General features: G+C 45.9%; 1 protein-coding gene across 3 annotated transcripts in view; it reads left to right on the forward strand.

Annotated features, from left to right (window-relative positions):
• The window catches only part of pbx4 (pre-B-cell leukemia transcription factor 4), a 441,364-nt gene that overhangs the window by 335,300 nt on the left and 91,712 nt on the right, over positions 1–14,352 (forward strand). The window lies entirely within an intron of this gene.

The following is a 14,352-nucleotide window of genomic DNA, read 5'->3' on the forward strand; positions in this document are numbered from 1 at the left end:
GCATATGCAGTGTGTGCTTGGAGCGTGCGCACATCATCTGAACGGTAGCATAGTGGTTATGTTACTGAACTACTAATCTAGAGGCCTGGATGAATGAACCGGGGACATGAGTTCAAATCCCAACCTCGGCAGCTGGGGAATTTAAATTCAGTTAATAAATAAATCTGGAATAAAGAGCTGGTGACGATGTAAATACCATATTGTTGTAAAAACTCATCCAGTTCACTAATGCCCTTTCGGAAAGGAAATCTGCCGTCCTTACCTGGATCCGGCCTATATGTGACTCCAGACCCACAGCTATGTGGTTGACTTTTAACTGCCCTCTGAAATGGCTTAGCAAGTCACTCATTTAAGGGCAGTTTGGGATGGGCAATAAATGCTGGCCAAGCCAGCGACATCCACATCCCATGAATGAATAAAGAAAAAAAAACAAGGCTAAAATTTCAATTAAGTTCCTTCCATTGGGCCCAGATGTACATCAGCATCTATGAATACCACCTCATTTCTCCCCAGCGGACTGAATCTGCCTCACAACAATTGCATTTTCAAGACACATCCAAGCACCAATCAATGGAGCTTTCACTATCCCTTACAGTGAATGATGAAGGCGCTCAATGTGTTTTGCCCTGGTGCTTCCTTTTAGTCCAAAATGTATGAGATGTCATTTCTTCTTCCTAACCTTGTGCTCATTCTAAGTATTCAACCAGTAGAAAGACAAAGTGAGTTGCTGCTGCTAGGTTTCAGTGTTTGCCTGAATGGATTGAGGTGGCACACTCTCCATTGCTGGGCGAGGAGACGACCCTGCAAGTGAAGACGTCAGAGTTATTGATGAAGTGGCTGCCTGGGCTTCTACATTGAATGACTCTACTGTCATACAAGGATTCTTGAAAGAAGCTATGCCTGACCCTAGAAACGTGGTCAAGGGGTGCTGTACTGCAGAGAAAATAATGACTTGCATTTATATAACCACCTTTTTTAAACTCCGGATGTCCTAAGAAGGTGCAGAAAAGATTTACAAGAATGGATCCCGGGATGAGGGACTTGGATAGATTGGAGAAGCTGGGGTTGTTCTCCTTAGAGAAGAGAAAGTTGAGAGGAGATTTGATAGAGGTGTTCAAAATCATGAGTCTAAACTGAGTAGATAGAGAGAAAATGTTCCCATTGGTGGAAGGATCGAGAACCAGAGGACACAAATTTAAGGTGATTGGCAGAAGAACCAAAGGCAACATGAGGAAAAACATTTTTAAGCAGCGAGTGGTTAGGATCTGGAAAGCACTGCCTGAAAGAGTGGTGGAGGCCGATTCAATCGTGGCTTTCAAAATGTAATTGGATAGGTACCTGAAGGGAAAAAAATGCAGGGCTACAGGGAAAGGGCGGGGGAGTAGGACTAGCTGAGGTGCTCTTGCAGAGAGCCAGCACAGGCTCGAAGGGCTGAATAGCCTCCTTCTGTGCTGTAACCATTCTATGATTCTAAATCGCTTAACAACCACTGAAGTATTTTTGAAGTGTAGTCACTGTTGTAATTTAGGAACTGCGGCAGCCAATTTGAGCACAACAAAGTCTCATAAACAATATGTAAAAGTGATGTTGGTTGAGGGATAAATATTATCCAGGACACCAGGGAAAACTCTCCTGCTCTTCTTCGAATAGCGCCATGGGATCTTTTACGTCCACCTGAGAGGGCAGATTGGGCCTCGGTTTAACGTCTCATCCAAAAGACGGCACCTCCAACAGTGCAGCACTCCCTCAGCACTGTACTGGAGTGTCGGACTAGATTTTGTGCTCAGGTCTCTGGAGTGGGACTTGAACCCACAATCTTTTGACTTGGCAGGCAAGAGTGCTACCCACTGAGCCACGGCTGACACCTTTTGCTTTTAGCAATATATTTTGACTGTAGCTACATTATCTATGATGGTCTGCTGCTTAGCATTGCTGGAGAAATATCACCAACGATGTCTCCGCAAGATCCTACAAATCCCCTGGGAGGACAGACTTACCAATATCAGCGTCCTCGTCCAGGCTAACATCCCCAGCATTGAAGCACTGACCACACTCAATCAGCTCCACTGGGCAGGCTACATACATAGTTCGCATGCCAGACACGAGACTCCCAAAGCAAGTGCTCTACTCGGAGCTCCTTCACGGTAAACGAACCAAAAGTGGGCAGCGGAAATGCTATAAGGACACCCTCAAAGCCTCCCTGATAAAGTGCGACATCCCCACTGACACCTGGGAGTCCCTGGCCCAAGACCGCCGTAAATGGAGGAAGTGCATCCAAGAGGGCGCTGAGCACCTCGAGTCTCATCGCCGAGAACATGCAGAAATCAAGTGCAGGCAGCGAAAAGAGCATGCGGCAAACCAGTCCCACCCACTCCTTTCTTCAATGACTATCTGTCCCACCTGTGACAGAGTCTGCGGCTCTTGTATTGGACTGTTCAACCACCAAAGAACTCACTTCAGGAGTGGAAGCAAGTCTTCCTCGATTCCGAGGGACTGCCTATGATGATGATGTTGGTGGTCTGCTGCTCAGTCATGCAGCAGCACACAGATGCAGGGTGTGGACTCCTCAATGGAGGCCCTCTCAGGTAGTGTGGCACACTTTCTGAAATGACTCCATGACGTGTTGATGCTGTGCTAAAATTTGTAGGCATCAATTATAAGGTTCAATCCCTGGCCTTGGCAGCAATGCTCACATCCCAAGAATGGAGTTTAAAAAATGGCTGTGCCTCCTGCAATTCCACCTGCACTTTCTCCTCCTTGCTTGTGCTCGGTGCTTTACCTAGTGCTCCCTCCTGTAACTCACTAACAGAGTTCCGCACAGAGTAGATATATCTCTGCTGATGTTTGCCACAGTAGGGCTGGGTGACATTGACTGCTGCAAGGTGCTAGATCAAGGCTTTACAGTTGACTGAGCTGCCTCTTCCTCGCAGGCACCTGAAAAAGCAAAGAAACATACTTTACAATGTTTGTGGGTAATAGGATTTGAAAATTCTCATCCCTTGTTTTCAAATCCCTCCATGGCCTCGCCCTTCCCTATCTCTGTAATCACTCAAGCCCCACAACCCCCCGAGATATCTACGTTCCTTTAATTCTGCCCTCTTGAGCACCCCTAATTATAATCGCTCAACAATTGGTAGCTGTGCCTTCTGTTTCCTCGACTTTAAGCTTTGGAATTTCCTGCCTAAACCTCTCTACCTCTCCTCCTTAAATCCTACCTCTTTGACCAACCTTTTGATCACCTGCCCTAATTTCTCTTTACTGGCTCGGTGTCAATTTTTTTGGTCTTATAATACTCCTGTGAAGCACATTGCTACGTTAAAAGCACTATATAAATACAGGTTGTTGTTATTGTTGTAATACACCCCTTGAATCATAGATGCACATGACAGGAGGATGCAGTGTGTTATATTAAAATGCTGCATTGTAGCGATGGAATGATTGAGTAAACAAGATGAGGATGAAAAGCAAAGGATAATAGCCATGATAGTGGGGATCTTTGAATTCTGATTTTCTCTCTTTGTTGTGATTCTCCCAAGTGGTTTGTGTTCTATATATAAATAGAGTTTTCCATACCCATTCACACAGGCTAACTACTCTATTTGCATTTAATTATTTTGTGCTTCAGTCAGTGTACATGACAAATAAGCACCTAATAATCAACGTAACAAAAACACAGAGTATCTTGTCATTATCACATTGCTGTTTGTGGGAACTTGCTGTGTGCAAATTGGCTGCTGCGTTTCCCACATTATAACAGTGACTACACTTCAAAAGTGCTTCATTGGCTGTAAAGCACTTTGAGACATCCTGTGGTTGTGAAAGGTGCTATATAAATCCAAGTCTTTCTTTAACATGGCTTGTGATTCATCAGTTTGAAGGATAACCTCTTTTTCTGTATCAGAATTCCTGTAACTGGTTTTGTCATCAGTTCCTTTCTTTCTTTGAAAGCTTTGTCCAGACTGGTATCCCATTTATAAAACAAATCTTTTTTTCATTAGGTTATGTAACGGTTGTGTCATCTGCATTAGTCGTGGAGCAAATTTAATCAAATTCACTGTGCTCATGGCTGTCCCAAGCTCATCTTTTGCCTCTGGTGACTTCATGTTTCAACCTTTTTCGGATCTGATTCAAGACGGTCCGCAATACATTACTTTCGTTACTACGACTTGCATTTTATCCTTGTGCCACCTCAGGTTTTCTCCGTGCATCTCTGAAGTAGTGCATCTACCCTACGTAAACTTGAGGTCATCCAAAACTCGGCTGCCCATGTCTAACTCACACCAAGTCCCGCTCATCCATCACCCCTGTGCTCGCTGACCTACATTGGCTCCCCGTTAAGCAACGCCTCGATTTCAAAATTCTTGTTTACAAATCACTTCATGGCTTCGCCCCTCCCTATCTCTGTAATCTCCTCCAGTCCCACAACCCCCGAGATGTCTGCGCTTCTCTAATTCTGCCCTTATGAGCATCCCTGATTGTAATCACTCAACCATTGGTGGCAGTGCCTTCTGTTGCCTAGGCCCCAAGCTCTGGAACTCCCTCCCTAAACCTCTTCGCCTCTCTACCTCTCTTTCCTCCTTCAAGACACTTCTTAAACCTACCTCTTTGACCAAGCCTGCGCTAATTTCTACTTATGCGGCTCGGTGTCAAATTTTTATCGCATAATACTCCTGTGAAGTGCCTTGGGCCGTTTCACTACATTAAAGGCGCTATATAAATACAAGTTGTTGTAGTGCTCTGAGGTTATTGTCATGTACATCTTGTGTAGATCCAAACACCAAAATATAATTGATTATCACCTCAACTCCCTCAAGTCCATCTGGTACCGTGGGAGTTTTTTTGCTGGAATACTGTCTGCATTAATGAGACTCCAAATGGCATGCACGTGAATTAAACCTAGTTAGTTTCCTGCTTTCCTCATCAAAAGCTACTTGCCAGTATGCTGACGGCATCAAGTATGGAAAAGATGTGCATCAGCAATTTATGGGGCACTCTTCTAGGTGGTAGGACTTCTGGATTTAGCTTTTTATAGTCACCTGACATAGCACTGAAACCATCTGTCACATCACTGTGTTCTTCGAGTGTGTTTGTTGGTGAAATATTGCCAACTTGCTCTATATTAATATTTCCTGTTCCCAGGGCGGGTTTCAAACATTCTTTCTTACCAAGAAGCACTTTCATGTCAAGGTTCACAAGTTGGAATGTCAAAACCCAGACTTTCCCCAGACGGCGATGAGCAGTTTCTTTTAGGGGTAAGTTAAGAGTCCGGTTCCTTTTAGGGATATCCTGAGATCAATTTGAAGGTATTTTCTGTTGCTGGAGAAGATTTTCCAGATTGGAAATGTTTGACTTTTGTTCTCTTTATATATTTTGAGTTGTGAGATATAAATATGCCCGTGTGACACCTGAAGTGGGCCCTGGGACATCGTGGGCAACCCCGAGCTGCGAGAGAACATCTCGGGGCTATAAAAAGAGCTGGAGCAAGCCACTTCAGCTTCCAGCGCAAGCCGACACAAATGTGTGACGGCTTTGAGGTGGGCGACTGGGTGACGTCATCAGGACCCAGGTCGCCGTTTGGAGCGTGGGCAAGAACATCGGCGGGGCTCTGGTAAAGCAGAGGAGCGTGGAAGGTTGTGGCGGAGGTACGGCGAGTGATTGGGGCGGAGGAACAATGCGGGATCGTGGCTGAGATTTGGTGGGTGATCGTGACAGAGGTTCAGCGAATGTTTGGTGTGGAGGTGCGGCGAGTGTTTTTGTAGCGGAGGAGCGGTGAGGGATTGTGGCGGAGGAGCGACGAGAGATCTTTGCGGAGGTGCAGCGAATGAGGTTACGGGGCCAGAAGCAGCACGGGCCAGCCCACGCTGCGATATGTGTGCACACTAGGTCCGTGCAGCAGAGCAGGTCTCCAGACGTCCTGGTTAACCCTTGCCGCTGGATAAAGGCCTATCTCTGTCAAGCCCGTTTGGTGGCTGATGTACAACGGTCACCACATGTTAAAAAAAATCCACGTACAGGCATCTTCCACCCTCTCAATTGGAGTTCAGAACTGGATCATCGGGTCCTTCATTGAAATATCTGTGAACTCACGTGGAAGCAAGTCATCCTCGTTTGAGGGACTACCTATGACGATGGGTACGTGCATCTAGAAACTTGTACTCAGTGTAAATGGACCTCCCGTGGCTTTGGTCACACTAAGTTGCAGGATACACATTTTGTCCCACCTTTCTGGCGTCTTCATGCTGCCTGCTCTCTCATCCTTTCTCTATGTCTATTTCTATTTAATGCTTGTCACTGAACGTTTTTGTGGCTCTTTTTGTCTTTGCTGGTTTCTGCCTGTCCTCTCTTTATCCTTCTGTTTATTATATTACTCTCTCTCTCGCTGCCTCTCTCTCTCTCTCTCTCCCCACCTCACTCTCTCTCCCTCACTCTCACTCTCTCACTCTCTCTCACTCTCACTTTCATTCTCTCCCTCACTCCCTCCCTCTCTCATGCTCTCTCTCCCTCTCTCTCTCTCTCTCTCTCTCTCTCTCTCTCTCTCCCTCACTCTCACTGTCTCCCTCTCCCTCACTAACTCTCATTATCTCTCTCTTTCCCTCACTCTCTCCCTCATTCTCTCTCTCCCTCACTATCTTTTTCTCCCTCACTTTCTCCCTCACTCTTTCCCCCTCTCTCTCCCTCACTTTCACTGTCTCTCCCTCACTCGCCCTCTCTCTCTTTCTCTCGCTCACTGTCTCTCTCTATCTCTCTCACTGTCTCTCTCGCTATCTCTCTCTCTGACTCTCTCGCTATAGAAACATAGAAAATAGGTGCAGGAGTAGGCCATTCGGCCCTTCTAACCTGCACCGCCATTCAATGAGTTCATGGCTGAACATGCACTTCAGTACCCCATTCCTGCTTTCTCACCATACCCCTTGATCCCCCGAGTAGTAAGGACTTCATCTAACTCCTTTTTGAAAATATTTAGTGAATTGGCCTCAACAACTTTCTGTGGTAGAGAATTCCACAGGTTCACCACTCTCTGGGTGAAGAAATTCCTCCTCATCTCGGTCCTAAATGGCTTACCCCTTATCCTTAGACTGTGACCCCTGGTTCTGGACTTCCCCAACATTGGGAACATTCTTCCTGCATCTAACGTGTCTAACCCCGTCAGAATTTTAAACGTTTCTATGAGGTCCCCTCTCATTCTTCTGAACTCCAGTGAATACAAGCCCAGTTGATCCAGTCTTTCTTGATAGGTCAGTCCCGCCATCCCGGGAATCAGTCTGGTGAACCTTCGCTGCACTCCCTCAATAGCAAGAATGTTCTTCCTCAGGTTAGGAGACCAAAACTGTACACAATACTCCAGGTGTGGCCTCACCAAGGCCCTGTACAACTGTAGCAACACCTCCCTGCCCCTGTACTCAAATCCCCTCGCTATGAAGGCCAACATGCCATTTGCTTTCTTAACCGCCTGCTGTACCTGCATGCCAACCTTCAATGACTGATGTACCATGACACCCAGGTCTCGTTGCACCTTCCCTTTTCCTAATCTGTCACCATTCAGATAATTGTCTGTCTCTCTGTTTTTACCACCAAAGTGGATAACCTCACATTTATCCACATTATACTTCATCTGCCATGCATTTGCCCACTCACCTAACCTATCCAAGTCGCTCTGCAGCCTCATAGCATCCTCCTCGCAGTTCACACTGCCACCCAACTTAGTGTCATCCACAAATTTGGAGATACTACATTTAATCCCCTCGTCTAAATCATTAATGTACAGTGTAAACAGCTGGGGCCCCAGCACAGAACCTTGCGGTACCCCACTAGTCACTGCCTGCCATTCTGAAAAGTCCCCATTTACTCCTACTCTTTGCTTCCTGTCTGACAACCAGTTCTCAATCCATGTCAGCACACTACCCCCAATCCCATGTGCTTTAACTTTGCACATTAATCTCTTGTGTGGGACCTTGTCGAAAGCCTTCTGAAAGTCCAAATATACCACATCAACTGGTTCTCCCTTATCCACTCTACTGGAAACATCCTCAAAAAATTCCAGAAGATTTGTCAAGCATGATTTCCCTTTCACAAATCCATGCTGACTTGGACCTATCATATCACCTCTTTCCAAATGCACTGCTATGACATCCTTAATAATTGTTTCCATCATTTTACCCACTACCGATGTCAGGCTGACCGGTCTATAATTCCCTGTTATCTCTCCCTCCTTTTTTAAAAAGTGGGGTTACATTGGCTACCCTCCACTCCATAGGAACTGATCCAGAGTCAATGGAATGTTGGAAAATGACTGTCAATGCATCCACTATTTCCAAGGCCACCTCCTTAAGTACTCTGGGATGCAGTCCATCAGGCCCTGGGGATTTATCGGCCTTCAATCCCATCAATTTCCCCAACACAATTTCCCGACTAATAAGGATTTCCCTCAGTTCCTCCTCCTTACTAGACCCTCCGACCCCTTTTATATCTCTCTCACTGACTCTCGCTCTCTGTCTCATGCTGATCTCTCTCTCATTCTCTTACTCATTTTGTAGTTTGGAGGTATAGGCTGCTGTTGGAGGTGAGATCCAGTCAGGACCACAGGCCTGCTTTGTGGTGATGGGCGTTGGGCCGCAGGACAATGGTGGAAAGCGACATGAATGGTTGGGTGCATTACCCTGCCTCATGTCTCATGTGTTCCCCTTTGGCTTCATCCCCTCACTTCTCTTCCTCGCCACCCTATCATTCTTTCCCTATCTTCTCAACGCCATCTCTTCCCATTTCTCCACACCTCATTCCATCCTGACTGCTCTTCCCCCTTTCTCTCCCCATTCCCTCTGGAGCTGAAAAAAGAGCAGGGACGATATCCAGACAACAAATTGTGGGGTAGGAACCCGGCTGGCAATAGTCACATACAGATTGTCAGCAGTGGGGGGACCAGACTTTAGAGGACCAGCCTGGGAGAAAGTCACGTCGGAGAAAACTATAAGAACATAAGAATTAGGAGCAGGAGTAGGCTATTCGCCTTCTCGAGCCTGCTTCGCCATTCAGTGAGATCATGGCTGATCTTCTACCTCAACACTTTCCTGCACTATCCCCATATCCCTTGATCCATTAATATTCAAAAATCTATCGCTCTCTGTCTTGAATATACTCCACGACTGAGCATCCACAGTCCTCTGGGGTAGAGAATTCCAAAGATTCACCACCCTCTGAGTGAAGAAGTTTCTCCTCATCTCGGTCCTAAATGGCCGACCCCTTATTCTGAGACTGTGACCTCTGGTTTTAGACTCCCCAGCCCGGGGGATACATCCTCCCTGCATCTACCCTGTCAAGCCCTGTAAGAATTTTGTATGTTTCAACGAGATCACTTCTCATTCTTCTAAACTCTCGGGAATATAGGCCTAGTCTACTCAATCTCTCCTCATAGGACAATCTCAGGAATCAGTCCAGTGAACCTTCGTTGCACTACCTCTATGGCAAGTATATACCTTCCTTGGGTAAGGAAACCAAAACTGTACACAATACTCCAGGTGTGGTCCCACCAGTATCCTATATAATTGCAGTAAAACATCTTTACTTTTTACTGTTTCTCTATTTTCCCTACCAAACTTCACATTTCTTCATATTATATTCCATTTGACATATTCTTGCCCACTCACTTAGCGTGTCCATATCCCCTTGAAGCCTCTTTGCATCCTCCTCACAACTTACATTCCCACCTAGCTTTGTATCATCAGCAACTTGGATATATTGCAGTTGGTCCCCTCTTCCAAATCATTGATCTAGATTGTGAATAGCTGCGGCCCAAGCACCGATCCTTGCGGCAGCCCATATGACCAGGAACTATAAATGGCAGAGTGTTGCAGCACTACCTAGCCGCGGGAGGACTGAAAGTCAAGTAATGGTAAGCATCATAGATACTTACCTTGCAGCTTATAGCCGACTGCTAGTGGGACGGAATTTGTGTGACACCATCTTCCTATAAGCACAGGAAATATGCAAAGTTAAACTTTTAATATATTATAAGTCTACCTATATAAGTATACTGTGGAGAGAGTGAGAGGGAGAACCAGCTGCTAAGAGAATTGGATCCAGTTCTAAGATTCTGTGCAGGGCTGAAATAACACATGGTGCCAATGGCCCCAAGTTTCGTGCCGCGGCGAAAACGGCGCACCTCCGAGCTGGGCGCCTGTTTTTCGCGCCGAAAACTGCGCCTAAAAAAACCCCCGATATCCTGGAGCTCGATGTCTGCTTGGCGCCGATTTTCTAAGCAGCAGGGGCGGGTACAATTTAAATTAGCCTTCGTGGTGCCGGCAAACCTGCGCGTGCGCGTTGGAGCGTGCGCGCATGCACAGTCTCACACAAACATTGGCACTCAGCCATTTTTTTAAATACTGTAGAAAAAGTGAAGATTTGTTTCTTGGACCCCTGCAAAGGCTTGTAATTTAATTTTTTTTAATATTTCTGTGTGTGAGGGAGTGCTTTTAGCAGCACTGCTGAATAAATCACCTGCTGAAATCAGTGAGTTCAGCTTTTCACTGCTAAACTTGCAGAACCGGTGCTGCATTGGTGCATGCAAATTAAGGACTGTGTGTTTGGAGAAATAAGAGTGCCAATTCAACTTTACAATAATACGTGGTGTTGACAATGCAGCACCCATTCTGCAAATTTAAATATAAAACTGTCGATGTGGCTGCCCCTCCCTGTCCAAATGGCCTCAGTCCCCTTCATAGCTCGAAGGCTGCTGCTGTATCTTCGGCTGCCGGCCAGCCACTGACGCCGCTGATATCCTATGGCCGAATGGCCTCACATCCGTCCGCTGCTGATTCTTTGGCTGCCGGCCAGCCACTGACACCGCGTGGCCGAATGGCCTCAAGAACCTTAATGAGCTGCGTGTGTCCTGCGTTGATTCTTCGGCTGCCGGCCAGCCACTGACGCCGCTGCTATCTCATGGCCGAATGGCCTCACGTCGGTCCGCTGATTCTTCGGCTGCCGACCAGCCACTGACGCCGCTGATATCTCATGGCCTAATGGCCTCGGGTCCGTCCGGTGCTGCTTCTTCGCGGCCAGCCACGAAGAGAATGAAGGCCTGCCTCAAGCACTGCAGCTCAGCTCGAAGCTTGCTGCCGCTGCCGTCGAGACACTGACGCCACACCGCTGCCTGTCTCCAACATGAAAGGCCTGCCTGAAGCACTTTCACACAGGTAGGAACATGGTTTATTTAATCTTTTCTTTGCTTATAAATTTTTATTCAGATTGGATTTATTTGTATAATATTTGTATAAGTATAACTAAGGATTGATTGTAGAATTTAATGACTTCCCTTCCCCCCCCCCTCCCCCCCACCTCGTTCCCTACGCCTAATTTGTAACCTACGCCTGATTTTCTAAAGTGTAGACAAGGTTTTTTCGAGCGTACAAAAATCTTCACTTACTCCATTCTCAGTAAGTTTGGAGTAAGTTTTCACTCACGAAACTTTGAAATCAGGCGTAAGTGGCCGGACATGCCCCCTTTTGAAAAAAAAATTCAGTTCCAAAGTGAAACTGTTCTACCTGACTAGAACTGGAGCAAACTAAATGTGGAGAATTCCGATTTCTAAGATACTCCGTTCTACACCAGTTGCTCCTAAAAATCAGGAGCAAATCATGTGGAAACTTGGGGCCTATGAAACCAATGGCAAGGGGTCCCAGCTGAAACTGGGCCACTCCGTGCAAATATATTTCATTAAATATAGTACCTGTATGTGATACGATTTAAAGTTCATTGTTCATTTAATCATAGTATGTTGTGACCTGATTTGCTTTTTATTATGAATGCAGTGTATAAACATTTTACAGACCTATTTTTTCATACATTTTATTGGAGTGTTTGAATGGATTGGGGTGCGGAGACTCCGCATGTCCTTAGTGCCCAGGTCTCTAGGAATTCTTTATCCAGCTCTCTGCTTTTGTTGCCAGTGTGCGACTTTGAAACCCAATCCAGGGTAGCACCTGGAGGTATCCATGCTGAATTTGTGCTGTCATCTTGCCTTTTTCTGCAGGAGTGTGTCTGTCCTGTGCATGGAGTGACTCAGCAGTTGGAGATGGCCTGGTCGCAGATTATGGGCAGTTTGGACGGAGGGAGGGAGGTTGACAGCTGCAGCAGCAGGAAAGCTGTCGCTCAGGCTTGTAGATCAAGCTCCAGAATGTTGCCGTGTGCTCTTTGTAAAGCCTGTCATGTATTTTGTTTTGCAAGCAAGAAAATAATTGTTGAAGTGATGTGATGTCACTAAGCATGGAGGTCACACTGTCTGCTTGTAGCGCTGCATAGCCTACGGGAAAACAAAACTGCAAATGCTAAAAACGTGAAACCAAAACAGAAAGTACTGGAGGTACACAGCGGGTCAGTCGGCATCTGTAAGATACTCAAAATCCAGCTTGCACCCTGAACATTAACTGGCTTTTTCTTCAACAGATTATACTAACCTATATTTCCAGCATCTCTGCATTTGATTCTTAGAATGGAAAACAATCTCAGCCAAAATTGCCATTTACATGTAAAGGGGATGCTTCTGTTTTTTGAATTCACTGTTTGAAAGGCACACAGTAAATTATATTAAATACTGGGGGGGGGGCCGAAATTGCCCCCCCCCCCCGACTGAAAGTAGGCGCACCTAACGTTTATGAAGATTTGGCAGAGAGTAGAGCGATATTCAGGACTTGAAAAAACATTTCAGCTGTGTGTTCTGGTCGGCTGCGGGGCAGAAGTGCATGTGGAGTGGGTCGGAAGCCGCTCGGAGTCATCAACGCCGCGCTGACGCGTCACAATGTCCCTCCCCTTCAATTAAAGGGGAGGGCCGCTGTGAACTCTGAAGCCACTTTGGTGGCGGCCACTGGGGAGGGTTTCGGCCAGGCCAGTGGCCTGGTACCCAAGAGGGGGTACTGGGCTTGCCTGTTGGTGGCCCGGCCGAACCCGTGGGCACCATTGTTGGGCCGACCTCGTAGTTGGCCGACAATTAAAATAAGATGGCATCCGCGGCAGAGTGCCCTCCCCTTTAAGGGCGGACGCGCTGCCCAGCCACACACAGCTTCCCGCTGGGGAAAGCTGTCAGTGGTACCGACCGGCAGCGGCACAGCTCCTGTGGGGCAATTCCACACGGAGTGGAAAGGGGGTCGGCGCGTGCCCGACGGGTGGCAGCACGGGCGATGCAGAAACCTGTTCCCGCTGCTCCCAGCCTGGAGGCAAATTAGGCAGGGTCAGCCGATCCACACCAATGGACCTGAAGGAGGAGAGCAATTTCGGCCCCTGGATCTCAAATCCAGAAAAATGCTCATGGAACATATTTTGCCTTTTCCCATCTTTATTTTTTTTTAAACTAAAATATTTGTGATGCGACATGAAACACTGTAAAATTCAGGTGAACAGTATAAAAAGCCAAAGGGTGAAAAATCTGGTAATGTACCTGCTGTATTTGAGGGTGATTAAAAATGGACTGTATCCCCTTGATAGTTTAAAATTGACTGCAGATAATGGTGATGTGAGGGAAGTCATTGTTTATTTCTTGATTTTGTAGAGTGTTTTACTCTAGGCTCCATGTAAAGTGCTGTATATGGAAATTATTTCAGATTGTTATTGAATAGACAGCGGTGGGCAATTGAGCAATAAATAAAGCCCCATACACCCTCTAGTGGAGGAAATGGGAAAATCACTAAGCTCCAGCCATAATGAAACTATTTCTCAGTTCACACCATGATCTTCGTCCCACAAGTATTCGTGAACGTGACTTCATATATGTGCTCATTTAAGCACTGCAGTAGCATATTAGCATAGAAAGCTATACTACTGCACAAAAGAATATTTATAAAATATGATTCTGTACATTTTTTTAATTGTGCTGTGTTGCATTGATTGCTGATTTCACTTCATGCATAACTGAAAAATGGTGTGTTTTTGATAAATGGAAGTCTTTCAATACTCGATCGGTTAATCAGGAATCTTTTAACTGATTATTGATGCTGAGAGAATTGGTCTTCATTATTTTCAAAGCGTTTGTCAAAATTCAATATTGCAGTTTAATTTTGGTATGGATTTTGAAGAAATATAAAATTTTAATGAAGTAAAAATGGTAAATGTCAATATCACACTTTAAATGATAAGCTAGGTATTGATTTTTGAAATGATTTGCTAACTTTAGATAGTGGGCTTGAACAGTAAGTAGCTCCATTGCTATGTCCCAGTATCTGCATGTTTTAACTCTGGAATACTAAATTGCATGAACAGCGAGACCTAGGGGTATATGTGCACAAATCGTTGACGGTGGCAGGGCAGGTTGAGAAAGCGTTTAAAAAAGCTTATGGGATCCTGGGCTTCATGAAGATACAGAGTACAAAA

Source organism: Pristiophorus japonicus, chromosome 24 (assembly GCF_044704955.1).
Source record: "Pristiophorus japonicus isolate sPriJap1 chromosome 24, sPriJap1.hap1, whole genome shotgun sequence".
In the NCBI taxonomy this organism is placed as follows: Eukaryota; Metazoa; Chordata; class Chondrichthyes; family Pristiophoridae; genus Pristiophorus; species Pristiophorus japonicus.